At 47.6% G+C, this 17,906-nt stretch overlaps 1 protein-coding gene across 7 annotated transcripts in view; it reads right to left on the bottom strand.

Annotated features, from left to right (window-relative positions):
* Window positions 1–17,906, bottom strand: part of SH3PXD2A (SH3 and PX domains 2A) — a 530,104-nt gene that overhangs the window by 347,063 nt on the left and 165,135 nt on the right. The window lies entirely within an intron of this gene.

Here is a 17,906-nt window from a genome sequence, read left to right as displayed (position 1 = left end):
CCGCGCCCCTTAAATGGCGGCTTTCGCCGCCGTCCCGCCCCCTCCCACCTAGCGACCGCCTCTGCCTGTCAATCAGGCAGAGGCGATCGCTAGCTAAAGACAGCTGTCGGCTGTCTGGCATACGCCGGCATACTGCGGCGCCGGCGCATGCGCAGTTCAGGTCTAATCGCTGCTGTGCGAACACGCACAGCACCGATCAGGTCTGAATTAGCCCGAATACCCCATAATGACAATGTGAAAAAAGTGAAATCACGTGTACATAAGTATTCACAGCCTTTGCTCAATACTTTCTTGATGCACCTTTGGTAGTAATTACAGACTCAAGTCTTTTTGAATATGAGGCCACAAGCTTGGCACACCTATCTTTGGCCAGTTTTGCCCATTCCTCTTTGCAGCACCTCTCCATCAGGTTGGATGGGAAGCGTCGGTGCACAGCCATTTTCTCTCCAGAGATGTTCAATCGGATTCAAGCCTGAGCTCTGGCTGGGCCACTCACGGACATTCACAGAGTTGTCCTGAAGCCACTCCTTTGATATCTTGGCTATGTGCTTAGGGTCGTTGTCCTGCTAAAAGATCAACCATCTCCCCAGTCTGAGGATAAGAGCGCTCTGGAGCAGGTTTTCATCCAGGATGTCTCTGTAGATTGCTGCATTCATCTTTCCCTCTATCCTGACTAGTCTCCCAGTTCCTGCTGCTGAAAAACGTCCCCACAGCATGATGCTGTTACCACCATGCTTCACTGTAGGGATGGTATTGGCCTGGTGATGAGCGGTGCCTGGATTCCTCCAAACATGATGCCTGGCATTCACGCCAAAGAGTTCAATCTTTGTCTCATCAGACCAGAGAATTTTGTTTCTCATGGTCTGAGAGTCCTTCATGTGCATTTTGGCAAACACCAGGTGGGCTGCCATGTGCTTTTTTACTAAGAAGTGGCTTTCGTCTGGCCACACTACCATACAGGCCTGATTGGTGGATTGCTGCAGAGATGGTTGTCCTTCTGGAAGGTTCTCCTCTCTCCACAGAGGAATGCTGTAGCTCTGACAGAGTGACCATTGGGTTCTTGGTCACCTCCCTGACTAGGGCCCTTCTCCCCCGATTGCTCAGTTTAGACAGCTGGGCGGCTCTTGGAAGAGTCCTGGTGGTTCCGAACTTCTTCTATTTACAGATGACGGAGGCCACTGTGCTCATTAGGACCTTCAAAGTAGTAGATATTTTTCTGTACCCTACCCCAGATTTGTGCCTTTAGACCATAGGTCTGCAAACTCGGTCCTCATTACCCCACACAGTGCATGTTTTGCAGGTAACCGAGCAGGTGCACAGGTGTATTAATTACTCACAGACACATTTTAAAAAGGTCCTGCAGGTGGAGTTAATTATTTCACTTGTGATTCTGTGAGGAGACCTGCAAAACATGCACTGTTTGGGGTAATGAGGACCGAGTTTGCAGACCTATACTTTAGACCAGGGGTTCCCAAACTCGGTCCTCAGGACCCCACACAGTGCATGTTTTGCAGGTAACCCAACAAGTGCACAGGTGTATTAATTACTCACAGACACATTTTAAAAGGTCCACAGGTGGAGCTAATTATTTCACTTGTGATTCTGTGAGGAGACCTGCAAAACATGCACTGTGTGGGGTCCTGAGGACCGAGTTTGAGAACCTGTGCTTTAGACAATCCTGTCTCGGAGGTCTACAGACAATTCCTTTGACTTCATGCTTGGTTTGTGCTCAGACATGCACTGTCAAGTGTTGGACATTATATAGACAGGTGTGTGCCTTTCCAAATCATGTCCAATCAACTGAATTTACCACACGTGGACTCCAATTAAGCTGGAGGAACATCTCAAGGATGATCAGTGGAAACAGGATGCACCTGAGCTCTATTTTGAGCTTCATGGCAAAGGTTGTGAATACTTATGTACATGTGATTTCTTAGTTTTTTTATTTTTAATAAATTAGCAAAAATCTCATAAAAACTTTTTTCACAATGTCAGTATGGGGTATTGTGTGTAGAATCTAGAGGAGAAAAAATAAGATTTTAAACCTACCGGTAAATCTTTTTCTCCTAGTCTGTAGAGGATGCTGGGGACTCCGTAAGGACCATGGGGTATAGATGGGCTCCGCAGGAGACATGGGCACTCCAAGACCTTTGAATGGGCGTGAGCTGGCTCCTCCCTCTATGCCCCTCCTCCAGACCCCAGTTATAGAACCGTGCCCAGAGGAGACGGACATTTTCGAGGAAAAGGATTTTGTTAATTAAGGGTGAGATACATACCAGCTCACAACACAAACACACCGTATAACATGGTATATAACTAAACCAGTTAACAGCATGAACAACAGAAATCAGCAACAGTCTGATCTCAACCGTACACAACTCTCGTGTAACTACTACATCAGTAACTATGTACAAGTACTGCAGATTTATTCCGCACTGGGACGGGTGCCCAGCATCCTCTACGGACTAGGAGAAAAAAATTTACCGGTAGGTTTAAAATCTTATTTTCTCTTACGTCCTAGAGGATGCTGGGGACTCCGTAAGGACCATGGGGTTTATACCAAAGCTCCAGACCGGACGGGAGAGTGCGGATGACTCTGCAGCACCGATTGAGCAAACAGGAGACCCTCATCAGCCAGGGTATCAAACTTATAGAATTTAGCAAAAGTGTTTGAACCCGACCAAGTAGCTGCTCGGCAAAGCTGTAATGCCGAGACACCTCGGGCAGCCGCCCAAGAAGAGCCCACCTTCCTAGTGGAATGGGCCTTCACCGATTTTGGTTGGCAATCCTGCCGTAGAATGAGCCTGCTGAATCGTGTTACAGATCCAGCGTGCAATAGTCTGCTTGGAAGCAGGAGCGCCAACCTTGTTGGCCGCATATAGGACAAACAGAGCCTCTGTTTCCCTAATACGAGCCGTTCTGGCTACATAGATTTTTAAAGCCCTGACTACATCAAGGGACTTGGACTCCTCCAAGACATCCGTAGCCACCGGCACTACAATAGGTTGGTTCATGTGAAACGACGAAACCACCTTAGGTAGAAATTGTGGACGAGTTCTCAATTCCGCTCTATCCACATGGAAAATCAGATAGGGGTTCTTGTGGGACAAGGCCGCCAATTCTGACACCCGCCTTGCAGATACCAAGGCCAATAACATGACCACTTTCCACGTGAGAAATTTTAACTCAACAGTTTGAAGTGGTTCAAACCAATGTGATTTAAGGAACTGCAACACCACGTTCAGGTCCCACGGTGCCACAGGGGGCACAAAAGGAGGTTGGATGTGCAGTACTCCTTTCACAAAAGTCTGTACTTCTGGAAGAGAGGCCAATTCCTTCTGAAAGAATATTGATAAGGCCGAAATCTGCACCTTAATGGAACCTAACTTTAAGCTCATATCCACCCCTGTCTGTAGAAAATGGAGAAAACGACCCAGTTGGAATTCTTCCGTAGGAGCATTCTTGGATTCACACCAAGACACATACTTCCTCCAGATACGGTGATAGTGCTTCGCCGTTACTTCCTTCCTAGCATTAAGTAGAGTAGGGATGACTTCCCCTGGAATACCTTTCCTAGCTAGGATCTGGTGTTCAACCGCCATGCCATCAAACGTAATTGCGGTAAGTCTTGGAACACACACGGCCCCTGTTGTAACAGGTCCTCTCTGAGAGGAAGCGGCCAAGGATCTTCTGTGATCATTTCCTGAAGATCTGGATACCAGGCCCTTCGAGGCCAATCTGGGACAATGAGTATCGTCTGAACTTTTGTTCTTCCTATGATTCTCAATATTTTTGAGATGAGCGGAAGCGGAGGGAACACATAGACCGCTTGATACACCCACGGTGTCTGCTGAGGAAGTCTGCTTCCCAGTTGTCCACTCTCGGAATGAATACCGCGGACAGAGCGCTTACATGATTTTCCGCCCAGCGAAGAATCCTGGTGGCCTCCGCCATTGCTGCTCTGCTCCTTGTTCCGCCCTGGCGGTTTACATGCGCCACGGCTGTGATATTGTCTGACTGGATCAGAACGGGTAGGTTGCGAAGGAGATGCTCCGCCTGTCTCAGGCCGTTGTATATGGCCCTTAATTCCAGCATGTTTATGTGCAGACAAGCCTCCTGGCTTGACCATATTCCCTGAAAGTTTTTTTCCCTGTGTGACTGCTCCCCAACCCCGGAGGCTCGTGTCCGTGGTCACGAGAACCCAATCTTGAATTCCAAACCTGCGACCCTCTAGAAGGTGAGCACTCTGGAGCCACCACAGGAGAGAAATCCTGGCCCTGGGGGACAGGCTTATCATCTGATGCATGTGGAGATGGGACCCTGACCACTTGCTCAGTAGGTCCCACTGAAAAGTTCTTGCATGGAACCTGCCAAACGGAATGGCCTCGTAGGCCGCCACCATCTTTCCCAACACTCGAGTGCATTGATGAATCGACACTCTTTTTGGTTTCAGCAGAACCCTGACCATGTTCTGGAGTTCCAGAGCTTTTTCCACTGGGAGAAAAACCCTCTGCCGTTCTGTGTCCAGAATCATGCCCAAAAACGACAGCCGAGTTGTCGGGACCAACTGCGACTTTGGCAAATTTAGAAGCCAGCCGTGTTGTTGTAGCACCCTCAGAGAGAGATCCACGCTCTTCAGTAATTGTTCTCTTCATCTCGCTTTTATCAGGAGATCGTCCAAGTACGGGATAATGTTGACACCCTGCTTGCGCAGGAGCACCATCATTTCTGCCATTACCTTGGTGAAAATCCTCGGGGCCGTGGAAACCCAAACGGCAACGTCTGAAACTGGTAATGACAATCCTGTACAGCGAATCTCAGGAACGCCTGATGAGGAGGATATATGGGGACATGAAGGTATGCATCCTTTATGTTTAGTGACACCATAAAATCCCCCCCTTCCAGGCTGGAGATCACTGCCCGGAGAGATTCCATTTTGAATTTGAATCTCTTCAGATATAGATTTAGGAACTTTAGGTTCAGAATCGGTCTGACCGAACCGTCCGGCTTCGGGACCACAAACAGGGTTGAATAGAACCCCTTTCCCTGTTGCAACTGGGGAACCTGGATAATTACTTGCTGTTGACACAGCTTTTGTATAGCCGCCGAAACTATTGCTCTCTCTGGGAGAGAAGCTGGCAAGGCCGATTTAAAAAATCGGCATGAAGGCAGGCACATCTTCGAACTCCAGTTTGTAGCCTTGGGACACAATTCCTATCACCCAAGGATCCAAGTCCGAATGAACCCAGACCTGGCTGAAGAGCTGAAGACGTGCTCCCACCGGTGCAGAATTCCACAGCGAGGCCCCAGCGTCATGCGGTGGATTTGGTAGAGGTCGGGGAGGACTTTTCCTCCTGGGAACTAGCCGAAGCTGGTGTTCTTTTCCCCCTACCTCTACCTCTGGCGAGGAAGGAATAACCGCGCCCCTTTCTGAATTTATGAGACCGAAAGGACTGCATCTGGTATTGAGGTGTTTTCTTTTGCTGTGGGGAAATGTAAGGCAGAAAAGAAGACTTACCCGCGGTAGCTGTGGAAACCAGGTCCGCAAGGCCTTCCCCAAACAGAACTTCACCCTTGTAAGGCAAAGCCTCCATAAGTCTCTTGGAGTCAGCATCCCCAGTCCATTGGCGGGTCCACAGTGACCTCCTAGCTGAAATTGCCATGGCATTTGCTCTTGAACCCAAGAGCCCAATATCTCTCGCAGCCTCCCTCATATATAACGCTGCGTCCTTTATGTGACCTAATGTCAACAAAACACTGTCTTTATCGAGGGTGTCCATGTCAGATGACAAGTTATCTGCCCATGCTGCAATTGCGCTCCCCACCCATGCCGACGCTACCGCCCGTCTGAGCAGGGCTCCCGTAGTCGCATAAATTGATTTTAAGGTAGTTTCCTGCCTGCGATCCGCAGGATCTTTTAAGGTCGCCGTGTCCGGGGACGGTAGGGCCACCTTTTTGGACAAGCGCGTAAGGGCCTTGTCCACCGTGGGTGAGGATTCCCACCGTAACCTGTCCTGTGAGGAGAAAGGATACGCCATTATAATTCTCTTGGGAATCTGCAGCCTCTTGTCTGGAGTTTCCCAAGCCTTTTCAAATAAAGCGTTCAGCTCATGTGATGGGGGAAATGTTACCTCAGGTTTCTTCCCCTTAAACATACAGACCCATGTGTCCGGGACAGACGGGTCCTCTGTGATATGTAATACATATTTTATTGCAATAATCATGTATTGAATACTCTTTGCCACCCTTGGGTGCAACTTTGCCTCATCATAGTCGACACTGGAGTCGGAATCTGTGTCGGTATCAGTGTCTGCTATCTGGGTAAAGGGACGTTTTTGGGACCCTGAAGGGTCTTGTGACACAGTATGAGCCATGGAGTGACTCCCTGGTTGGTAATTGGACTCTGCTTTGTCCAATCTGTTATGTAATAAAGCCACATTTGCATTCAAAACATTCCACATGTCAACCCAATTAGCCGTCGGCGGTGCCTCCGGAGACAATACTACCATCTGCTCTGCATCCTCCCTAGAAGAGCCTTCCGCTTCAGACATGTCGACCCACACGTACTGACACCCCACCCACACTGGGATATAAGGATATGGGGACAGACCCACAATAAGGCCCTTTGGAGAGACAGAGAGAAAGTATGCCAGCTTACACCCAGCGCCCTGTGGTTCTGAAACAAAGTCCCAGACTAGTAAGTGCTTTTATAATAATATATTTTGCACCACATTAATGTGCCCCCCCATCCTCGTTTTGCACCCTGTTACTTGTGTACAGCAGGGGAAGAGTCCGGGAGCAGCTTCTCTGCAGCAAGCTGTGGAGAAAATGGCGCTGGTTAGAGCTGAGGGAACAAGCTCCGCCCCCTCGATGGCGAGCTTCGGTCCCGCTGTTTCTTTATAGTGGCGGGGCTTTATATACTGCCTCAGCAGTATCTATACTTGTGCCAGCCTATATATGAGGTAAAAACTGCTGCCCAGGGCGCCCCCCCTGCGCCCTGCACCCTTGCTGTGCCGTTGTGTGTGCGTGTGGAAGCAATGGCGCGCAGCGCGACCGCTGCGCGGTACCTCACAAAGATCTGAAGTCTTCTGCCGCCTTTGAAGTCTTCTTGCTTCCTATATTCAACCGGCTTCTATCTTCCGGCTCTGCGAGGAGGACGGCGGCGCGGCTCTGGGACGAACAGCGAGGACGACACCTGTGTTCCGACCCTCTGGAGCTAATGCTGTCCAGTAGCCTAAGAAGCAGAGCCTATCAGTAAAGTAGGTCTGCTTCTCTCCCCTCAGTCCCACGAAGAAGGGAGCCTGTTGCCAGCAGTGCTCCCTGAAGATAAAAAACTTAACAAAAGTCTTTTCTAGAGAAACTCAGTAGAGCTCCCATAGTTTGTGACCAGTCTCCTCTGGGCACAGAATCTAACTGGGGTCTGGAGGAGGGGCATAGAGGGAGGAGCCAGCTCACGGCCATTAAAAGGTCTTGGAGTGCCCATGTCTCCTGCGGAGCCCGTCTATACCCCATGGTCCTTACGGAGTCCCCAGCATCCTCTAGGACGTAAGAGAAATTAATTTATTTCATCTTAGAATATGGCTGTAACATAACAAAATGTGGAAAAAGTGAAGCGCTGTGAATACTTTCCGGATGCACTGTAAATGATTAACTGGAAAATGTCTAATCTCATGAACATGATGGCAATCATTATATATATACCATGTACCAAATGAGTGCCCTGGTAGACAATGCAAAATGAAACTTGTAGCCATAGGTTATCAGCATCTAGTATATAATGTTGCTCGGACTTGTAGTACCATAACAGTTCTAGAGCCACATGATTGGCAATAAACTTTTTGTCTCAGAGTGGATGTAGTCACCATCCAAGCGGTCAGTATACAGACGCCGGGATCCCAGACGCCAGAATGCTGGGAAGGGGCTCAGGATTATTCCCACTTGTGGGTGTCCATGACACCCATAGAGTGGGAATAGAACCTGTGGCAAGCGCAGCGAGCTACCGAGCCTGCAGTGTGGCGAGCGCAGCAAGCCCGCAAGGGCCTTTTTTTTGCTCACCCTCCTGACAGCATTCTGGCGGACGGGATCCCGGCTTCGGTATGCTGACCGACGGGATCCCGGGCGGCAGTCATGCATACCCAACCCCTCGCCTGTACACTTATACTGGAACTTTTCATTCCACAGCTGTTTTAGTATGAAGTTGTCCACCTTAGATACCTACTCAGTGATGCACGCAGGGGAAAGGGTTCTGATTACCTAAAACCCCTCCCCAACTGACCACAATCAGAGCCCTGCCGATGTCAATTTGGCTCCGCCCATCTTATAAACCCATGAATCGTGGTTATGGCGATTGTGTCTATTTTCTCTTTGTGGACAGGACAAGGATGTGACAGCACGAGAGGATGTTTTATCCATTCTCCATTTGTTTTAGGGCATTTATTTTTATCTATGCAGCATTGTACTCTCGCGGGCTCGCTCCGCTCGCCACGCTTCGGGCTCGGTGTCTCGCTTCGCTTGCCACAGGATACTACTCCAAGTAGTTGGTGACATGGCCCCAGTGCATTATGGGAAAGGGCCTCTCCAAGAAGGGAAACTAGACGCTACCGTGGCGTTATGCCACAAGAGGCAGTGCCTCCCTTACAGATCCTGCATTTGCCCCTGATACCTAACAGCACAGTAACTTATCACAATTTCTAATGCCTGCTACAACGCTACTGCCACGCAGTGTTTCATGTGTAAAAGAATTCTGACTTCCCGTTTATATTTATTGAGATGGGAAATAAAATGTAATTATCAGTTTAACACCACCACGGATTTGTTGACTGCAGTAACACAAACAGCACGGTTGTTTATACACACATGAAGGCAATTCTGTGTTTCACACACTCATTACTAGGGGCCTGCCTCGGTGCATACACTTGTTGAGACATTTGCATCTCTTAGCATGTTCAGCTGTCAGGCGAGTCTGAAGTACACTTCCATAGGGCTGTCCTATGCACATGTTCCTCGCCTGGCTCCCACAGTTTATTTACCTAGGTGTATTTTTAGGCAGATTGAGCTGGAAAAGATCCAAAACATTATTTTCAGGTTACATGGATATTTCTCAGCAACGTAAACGGCCTGATTACAGCTCAGCATCGTATGGAAGTTGTTAGGAGCGTACAGTCCTATTATGCCCAACTTTGGTAAACGTTGGAAAGAATAAATCTTTACGGTGTTTTGATGGTGCTCACTTGTTTGCCTAGTAATGTAAGGAATACTGGATACCTTAGACCACCCACCTCATCGGGTTTCACTTCAGAAGAACAGATGTTATGCCAGTTGTATTTCTACCCAGACCTACATGATGCGCCACAGGCGTAAACTTTATTTTTCTACCCCCTCAGACAGACATTGGGCAAAGCAGTTTCCAAACTTCAGAGCAAGAAAAACTTCCTCTTCTACAATAAAGGCAGCGTTTCAATAAAATAATCTGAGAACGCTATAAGAAAGCTACTGCTTACACTGATGGGAATGCACAGTACCTGACACACACAAATATCTATCTATCCATCTATCTATATATATATCTATATCTATATATCTATATCTATATCTATATCTATATATATATATATATATATATATATATATATATATATAGGTTGAGTATCCCTTATCCAAAATGCTTGGGACCAGTAGTATTTTGGATATCGGATTTTTCTGTAGTTTGGAATAATTGCATACCATAATGAGATATCATGGTGATGGGACCTAACTCTAAGCACAGAATGCATTTATGTTTCATATACACCTTATACACACAGCCTGAAGGTAATTTTAGCCAATATTTTTATTAACTTTGTGCATTAAACAAAGTGTGTGTATATTCACACAATTCAGTTATGTTTCATATACACCTTATACACACAGCCTGAAGGTCATTTAATACAATATTTTTAATAACTTTGTGTATTAAACAAAGTTTGTGTACATTGAGCCATCAGAAAAATAAAGGTTTCACTATCTCACTCTCGCTCAAAAAATTCCGTATTTCAGAATATTCCGTATTTCGGAATATTTGGATATGGGATACTCAACCTGTATATATATATATATATATATATATATATATACAGTGCATCCGGAAAGTATTCGCAATGCTTCACTTTTTCCACTTTTTGTTATGTACAGCCTTATTCCAAAATAGAATAAATTCATCTTTCCCCTCAAAATTCTGCACACAATACCCCATAATCACAACGTGAAAAAAGTTTTGCAAATGTATTAAAAATAAAAAATGAAGAAATCACATGTACATAAGTATTCACAGCCTTTGATCAATACTTTGTTGATGCACCTTCGGCAGCAATTACAGCATCTAGTCTTTTTGAATATGATGCCACAAGCTTGGCACACCTATCTGTGGCCAGTTTCACCCATTCCTCTTTGCAGCACCTCTCAAGCTTTAGCAGGTTGGAAGGGAAGCGTCGGTGCACAGCAATTTTCAGATCTCTCCAGAGATGTTCAATCGGATTCAAGTCTGGGCTCTGGCTGGGCCACGCAAGGACATTTGCAGAGTTGTCCTGAAGCCACTCCTTTGATATCTTGGCTGTGTGCTTATGGTCATTGTCTGAATGAAAGATGAACCGTTGCACCAGTCTAAGGTGAAGAGCGCTTTGGAGCAGGTTTTCATCTAGGATGTCTCTGTACATCGCTGCATTAATCTTTCCCTCTATCCTGACTAGTCTCCCAGTTCCTGCCGCTGAAAAACGTCCCTACAGCATGATGCTGCCACCACCATGCTTTACTGTAGGGATGGTATTGGCCTGGTGATGAGCGGTGCCTGGTTTTCTCCAAGCATGATGCCTGGCATTCACGCCAAAGAGTTCAATCTTTGTCTCATCAGACCAGAGAATTTTGTTTCTCATGGTCTGAGAGTCCTACAGGTGCATTTTGGCAAACTCCAGGCAGGCTGCCATGTGTTTTTTACTAAGGAGTGCCTTCCATCTGGCCACTTTACCATACAGGCCTGATTGGTGGATTGCTGCAGAGATGCCCTTCTGGAAGGTTCTCCTCTCTTCACAGAGGAATGCTGTAGCTCTGACAGAGTGACCATCGGGTTCTTGGTCACCTCCCTGACTAGGGCACTTCTCCCCGATCGCTCAGTTTAGACGGCCGTCCAGCTCTAGGAAGAGTCTTGGTGGTTCCGAACTTTTTCCAATTACGGATGATGGAGGCCACTGTACTCATTGGGACCTTCAAAGCAGCAGATATTTTTCTGTACCCTTCCCCAGATTTGTGCCTTGAGATAATCCTGTCTCGGAAGTCTACAGACAATTCCTTTGACTTCATGCTTGGTTTGTGCTCAGACATGCACTGTCAAATGTGGGACCTTATATAGACAGGTGTGTGCCTTTCCAAATCATGTCCAATCAACTGAATTTACCACACGTGGACTCCAATTAAGCTGTAGGAACATCTCAGGGATGATCAGTGGAAACAGATGCACCTGAGCTCAATTTTGAGCTTCAGTGCAAAGGCTGTGAATACTTATTTACATGTGATTTCTTATTTTTTTATTTTTAATAAATTTGCAAAAATCTCAAAAAAACTTTTTCACTTTGTCATTATGGGGTATTGTGTGTAGAATCTGGAGGGGAAAATTAATTTATTCAATTTTGGAATAAGGCTGTAACATAACAAAATGTGGAAAAAGTGAAGCGATGTGAATACTTTCCAGATGCACTGTATATACCGTATGTATGCAATGACAGATTGTGTTAGGATCACTATAATGCTGGCCATATACAGTACTTGTGTGATGCCCCACGACGCGACATCGCGGGGCATCGCACCGGCAGTTCAGGTGCGATCAAATCGCACCTGAACTGTCAAAGTGGTTACCATGCGATCATGCGATAGATCGCATGGTAATCACGTGATGGGCACGTCACCGCCGAGTGGGAGCGGCCAGAGGGTTTAAAACCAGATGCGATCGCACTGCGATGCGAGAAATATTATGTGCAGCACATAATATATTGAGACGCGATATTCGACCGGCGTGCCCGCGCATCGCGTCTCAAGGTACCTAAAATGTGCATACAATCCTTCGATTTCTCTCACAGATGTGGTCGAAATCGAAGGATAGCACCGATAATCTCATAAGTGTATGGGCACCATAACTGTAGATTACATTATATATACCTCAAAGAACCTCAACCTCCTCCAAAAGCAATTGGATTACTGATTTAGCTAGATACTGTACTGTACACTGCAATATGAAAAATGTGGCCCACATATCGTGGGACAGCTTTTCATCCACACACAGGTGGAATGGTTAGACATATTTTCATAACAGCAAATCTGATCTTCAATTTATGTCTAATAACCAGATATTTTCCTAATCCATAAAAAATAAGATTTTACTTACCGATAAATCTATTTCTCGGAGTCCGTAGTGGATGCTGGGGTTCCTGAAAGGACCATGGGGAATAGCGGCTCCGCAGGAGACAGGGCACAAAAAGTAAAGCTTTTCCAGATCAGGTGGTGTGCACTGGCTCCTCCCCCTATGACCCTCCTCCAGACTCCAGTTAGGTACTGTGCCCGGACGAGCGTACACAATAAGGGAGGATTTTGAATCCCGGGTAAGACTCATACCAGCCACACCAATCACACCGTACAACCTGTGATCTAAACCCAGTTAACAGTATGATAACAGCGGAGCCTCTGAAAGATGGCTTCCTTCAACAATAACCCGAATTAGTTAACAATAACTATGTACAAATTATGCAGATAATCCGCACTTGGGATGGGCGCCCAGCATCCACTACGGACTCCGAGAAATAGATTTATCGGTAAGTAAAATCTTATTTTCTCTATCGTCCTAGTGGATGCTGGGGTTCCTGAAAGGACCATGGGGATTATACCAAAGCTCCCAAACGGGCGGGAGAGTGCGGATGACTCTGCAGCACCGAATGAGAGAACTCCAGGTCCTCCTTAGCCAGAGTATCAAATTTGTAAAATTTTACAAACGTGTTCTCCCCTGACCACGTAGCTGCTCGGCAAAGTTGTAATGCCGAGACCCCTCGGGCAGCCGCCCAAGATGAGCCCACCTTCCTTGTGGAGTGGGCCTTTACAGATTTAGGCTGTGGCAGGCCTGCCACAGAATGTGCAAGTTGGATTGTGCTACAGATCCAACGAGCAATCGTCTGCTTAGACGCAGGAGCACCCATCTTGTTGGGTGCATACAATAGAAACAACGAGTCAGATTTTCTGACTCCAGCTGTCCTTGCAATATATATTTTTAATGCTCTGACAACGTCCAGTAACTTGGAGTCCTCCAAGTCACTTGTAGCCGCAGGCACTACAATAGGCTGGTTCAGATGAAAAGCTGACACCACCTTAGGGAGAAAATGCGGACGAGTCCGCAGTTCTGCCCTGTCCGAATGGAAAATCAGATATGGGCTTTTGTAAGATAAAGCTGCCAATTCTGATACTCTCCTGGCAGAAGCCAGGGCTAGAAGCATGGTCACTTTCCAAGTGAGATATTTCAAATCCACCTTTTTTAGTGGTTCAAACCAATGAGATTTTAGAAAGTCCAAAACCACATTGAGATCCCACGGTGCCACTGGAGGCACCACAGGAGGCTGTATATGCAGCACTCCCTTAACAAAGGTCTGGACTTCAGGGACTGAAGCCAATTCTTTTTGAAAGAAAATCGACAGGGCCGAAATTTGAACCTTAATAGATCCCAATTTGAGACCCATAGACAATCCTGATTGCAGGAAATGTAGGAATCGACCCAGTTGAAATTCCTCCGTCGGAGCACTCCGATCTTCGCACCACGCAACATATTTTCGCCAAATTCGGTGATAATGTTGCACGGTTACTTCCTTCCTTGCTTTAATCAAAGTAGGAATGACTTCTTCCGGCATGCCTTTTTCCTTTAGGATCCGGCGTTCAACCGCCATGCCGTCAAACGCAGCCGCGGTAAGTCTTGAAACAGACAGGGACCCTGCTGAAGCAAGTCCCTCCTTAGAGGTAGAGGCCACGGATCTTCCGTGATCATCTCTTGAAGTTCCGGGTACCAAGTCCTTCTTGGCCAATCCGGAACCACTAGTATCGTTCTTACGCCTCTTTGCCGTATAATTCTCAATACTTTTGGTATGAGAGGCAGAGGAGGAAACACATACACCGACTGGTACACCCAAGGCGTTACCAGCGCGTCCACAGCTATTGCCTGCGGATCTCTTGACCTGGCGCAATACCTGTCCAGTTTTTTGTTGAGGCGAGACGCCATCATGTCCACCATTGGTCTTTCCCAACGGGTTACCAGCATGTGGAAGACTTCTGGATGAAGTCCCCACTCTCCCGGGTGAAGATCGTGTCTGCTGAGGAAGTCTGCTTCCCAGTTGTCCACTCCCGGGATGAACACTGCTGACAGTGCTATCACATGATTCTCTGCCCAGCGAAGAATCCTTGCAGCTTCTGCCATTGCACTCCTGCTTCTTGTGCCGCCCTGTCTGTTCACATGGGCGACTGCCGTGATGTTGTCCGACTGGATCAACACCGGTTTTCCCTGAAGCAGAGGTTCTGCCTGGCTTAGAGCATTGTATATTGCTCTTAGTTCCAGAATGTTTATGTGAAGAGACGTTTCCAGGCTCGTCCATACTCCCTGGAAGTTTCTTCCTTGTGTGACTGCTCCCCAGCCTCTCAGGCTGGCGTCCGTGGTCACCAGGATCCAATCCTGTATGCCGAATCTGCGGCCCTCCAATAGATGAGGACTCTGCAACCACCACAGAAGAGACACCCTTGTCCTTGGAGACAGGGTTATCCGTAGGTGCATCTGAAGATGCGACCCTGACCATTTGTCCAACAGATCCCTTTGGAAAATTCTTGCGTGGAATCTGCCGAATGGAATTGCTTCGTAAGAAGCCACCATTTTTCCCAGGACTCTTGTGCATTGATGTACAGACACCTTTCCTGGTTTTAGGAGGTTCCTGACAAGCTCGGATAACTCCTTGGCTTTTTTTTCCGGGAGAAAAACCTTTTTCTGAACCGTGTCCAGAATCATCCCTAGGAACAGCAGGCGAGTTGTCGGCATTAACTGGGATTTTGGAATATTCAGAATCCACCCGTGCTGTTTTAGCACTTCTTGAGACAGTGCTAATCCCATCTCTAGCTGTTCTCTGGACCTTGCCCTTATTAGGAGATCGTCCAAGTATGGGATAATTAATATGCCTTTTCTTCGAAGAAGAATCATCATCTCGGCCATTACCTTTGTAAAGACCCGAGGTGCCGTGGACAATCCGAACGGCAGCGTCTGAAACTGATAGTGACAGTTTTGTACAACGAACCTGAGGTACCCCTGGTGTGAGGGGTAAATTGGAACGTGGAGATACGCATCCTTGATGTCCAAGGATACCATAAAGTCCCCCTCTTCCAGGTTCGCTATCACTGCTCTGAGTGACTCCATCTTGAACTTGAACTTCTTTATGTACAGGTTCAAGGACTTCAGATTTAGAATAGGCCTTACCGAGCCATCCGGCTTCGGTACCACAAAAAGAGTGGAATAATACCCCTTCCCTTGTTGTAGAAGAGGTACCTTGACTATCACCTGCTGAGAGTACAGCTTGTGAATGGCTTCCAAAACCGTCTCCCTTTCGGAGGGGGACGTTGGTAAAGCAGACTTCAGGAAACGGCGAGGTGGATCTGTCTCTAATTCCAACCTGTACCCTTGAGATATTATCTGCAGGATCCAGGGATCTACCTGCGAGTGAGCCCACTGCGCGCTGTAATTTTTGAGACGACCGCCCACCGTCCCCGAGTCTGCTTGAGAAGCCCCAGCGTCATGCTGAGGCTTTTGTAGAAGCCGGGGAGGGCTTCTGTTCCTGGGAAGGAGCTGCGTGTTGCTGTCTCTTCCCTCGACCTTTGCCTCGTGGCAGATATGAATAGCCCTTTGCTCTCTTATTTTTAAAGGAACGAAAGGGCTGCGGTTGAAAAGTCGGTGCCTTTTTCTGTTGGGGAGTGACTTGAGGTAGAAAAGTGGATTTCCCGGCTGTAGCCGTGGCCACCAAATCTGATAGACCGACTCCAAATAACTCCTCCCCTTTATACGGCAAAACTTCCATATGCCGTTTTGAATCCGCATCGCCTGTCCACTGTCGCGTCCATAAAGCTCTTCTGGCCGAAATGGACATAGCACTTACCCGTGATGCCAGTGTGCAGATATCCCTCTGTGCATCACGCATATAAAGAAATGCATCCTTTATTTGTTCTAACGACAGTAAAATATTGTCCCTGTCCAGGGTATCAATATTTTCAATCAGGGACTCTGACCAAACTACCCCAGCACTGCACATCCAGGCAGTCGCTACAGCTGGTCGTAGTATAACACCTGCATGTGTGTATATACTTTTTTGGATATTTTCCATCCTCCTATCTGATGGATCTTTAAGTGCGGCCGTCTCAGGAGAGGGTAACGCCACTTGTTTAGATAAGCGTGTTAGCGCCTTGTCCACCCTAGGAGGTGTTTCCCAGCGCTCCCTAACCTCTGGCGGGAAAGGGTATAATGCCAATAATTTCTTTGAAATTATCAGCTTTTTATCAGGGGCAACCCACGCTTCATTACACACGTCATTTAATTCTTCTGATTCAGGAAAAACTATAGGTAGTTTTTTCACACCCCACATAATACCCTGTTTAGTGGTACCTGTAGTATCAGCTAAATGTAACGCCTCCTTCATTGCCAAAATCATATAACGTGTGGCCCTACTGGAAAATACGGTTGATTCGTCACCGTCACCACTGGAGTCAGTGCCTGTGTCTGGGTCTGTGTCGACCGACTGAGGCAAAGGGCGTTTCACAGCCCCTGACGGTGTTTGAGTCGCCTGGACAGGCACTAATTGATTGTCCGGCCGCCTCATGTCGTCAAACGACTGCTTTAGCGTGTTGACACTATCCCGTAGTTCCATAAATAAAGGCATCCATTCTGGTGTCGACTCCCTAGGGGGTGACATCCTCATATTTGGCAATTGCTCCGCCTCCACACCAATATCGTCCTCATACATGTCGACACACACGTACCGACACACAGCAGACACACAGGGAATGCTCCTAACGAAGACAGGACCCACTAGCCCTTTGGGGAGACAGAGGGAGAGTTTGCCAGCACACACCAAAAGCGCTATATATATATCAGGGATAGCCTTATAATAAGTGCTCCCTTATAGCTGCTTTGTTATATCAAAATATCGCCATAAATTTGCCCCCCCTCTCTGTTTTACCCTGTTTCTGTAGTGCAGTGCAGGGGAGAGACTTGGGAGCCGTCCTGACCAGCGGAGCTGTGAGAGGAAATGGCGCCGTGTGCTGAGGAGATAGGCCCCGCCCCTTTTCCGGCGGGCTCGTCTCCCGCTATTTAGAGAAATCAGGCAGGGGTTAAATATCTCCATATAGCCTCTGGGGGCTATATGTGAGGTATTTTTAGCCTTTATATAGGTTACATTTGCCTCCCAGGGCGCCCCCCCCCAGCGCCCTGCACCCTCAGTGACCGCGTGTGAAGTGTGCTGAGAGGAAAATGGCGCACAGCTGCCGTGCTGTGCGCTACCTTTAGAAGACTGCAGGAGTCTTCAGCCGCCGATTCTGGACCTCTTCTGACTTCAGCATCTGCAAGGGGGCCGGCGGCGCGGCTCCGGTGACCATCCAGGCTGTACCTGTGATCGTCCCTCTGGAGCTTGATGTCCAGTAGCCAAGAAGCCAATCCATCCTGCACGCAGGTGAGTTGACTCCTTCTCCCCTCAGTCCCTCGTTGCAGTGACCCTGTTGCCAGCAGGAATCACTGTAAAATAAAAAACCTAGCTAAACTTTTTCTAAGCAGCTCTTTAGGAGAGCCACCTAGATTGCACCCTTCTCGGCCGGGCACAAAAATC

The sequence above is a fragment of the Pseudophryne corroboree genome, chromosome 3, assembly GCF_028390025.1.
Source record: "Pseudophryne corroboree isolate aPseCor3 chromosome 3, aPseCor3.hap2, whole genome shotgun sequence".
Lineage (NCBI taxonomy): Eukaryota > Metazoa > Chordata > Amphibia > Anura > Myobatrachidae > Pseudophryne > Pseudophryne corroboree.
The sequence above is the reverse complement of the archived record's forward strand: the minus strand, read 5'-3'. Positions and strand labels throughout refer to the sequence as shown.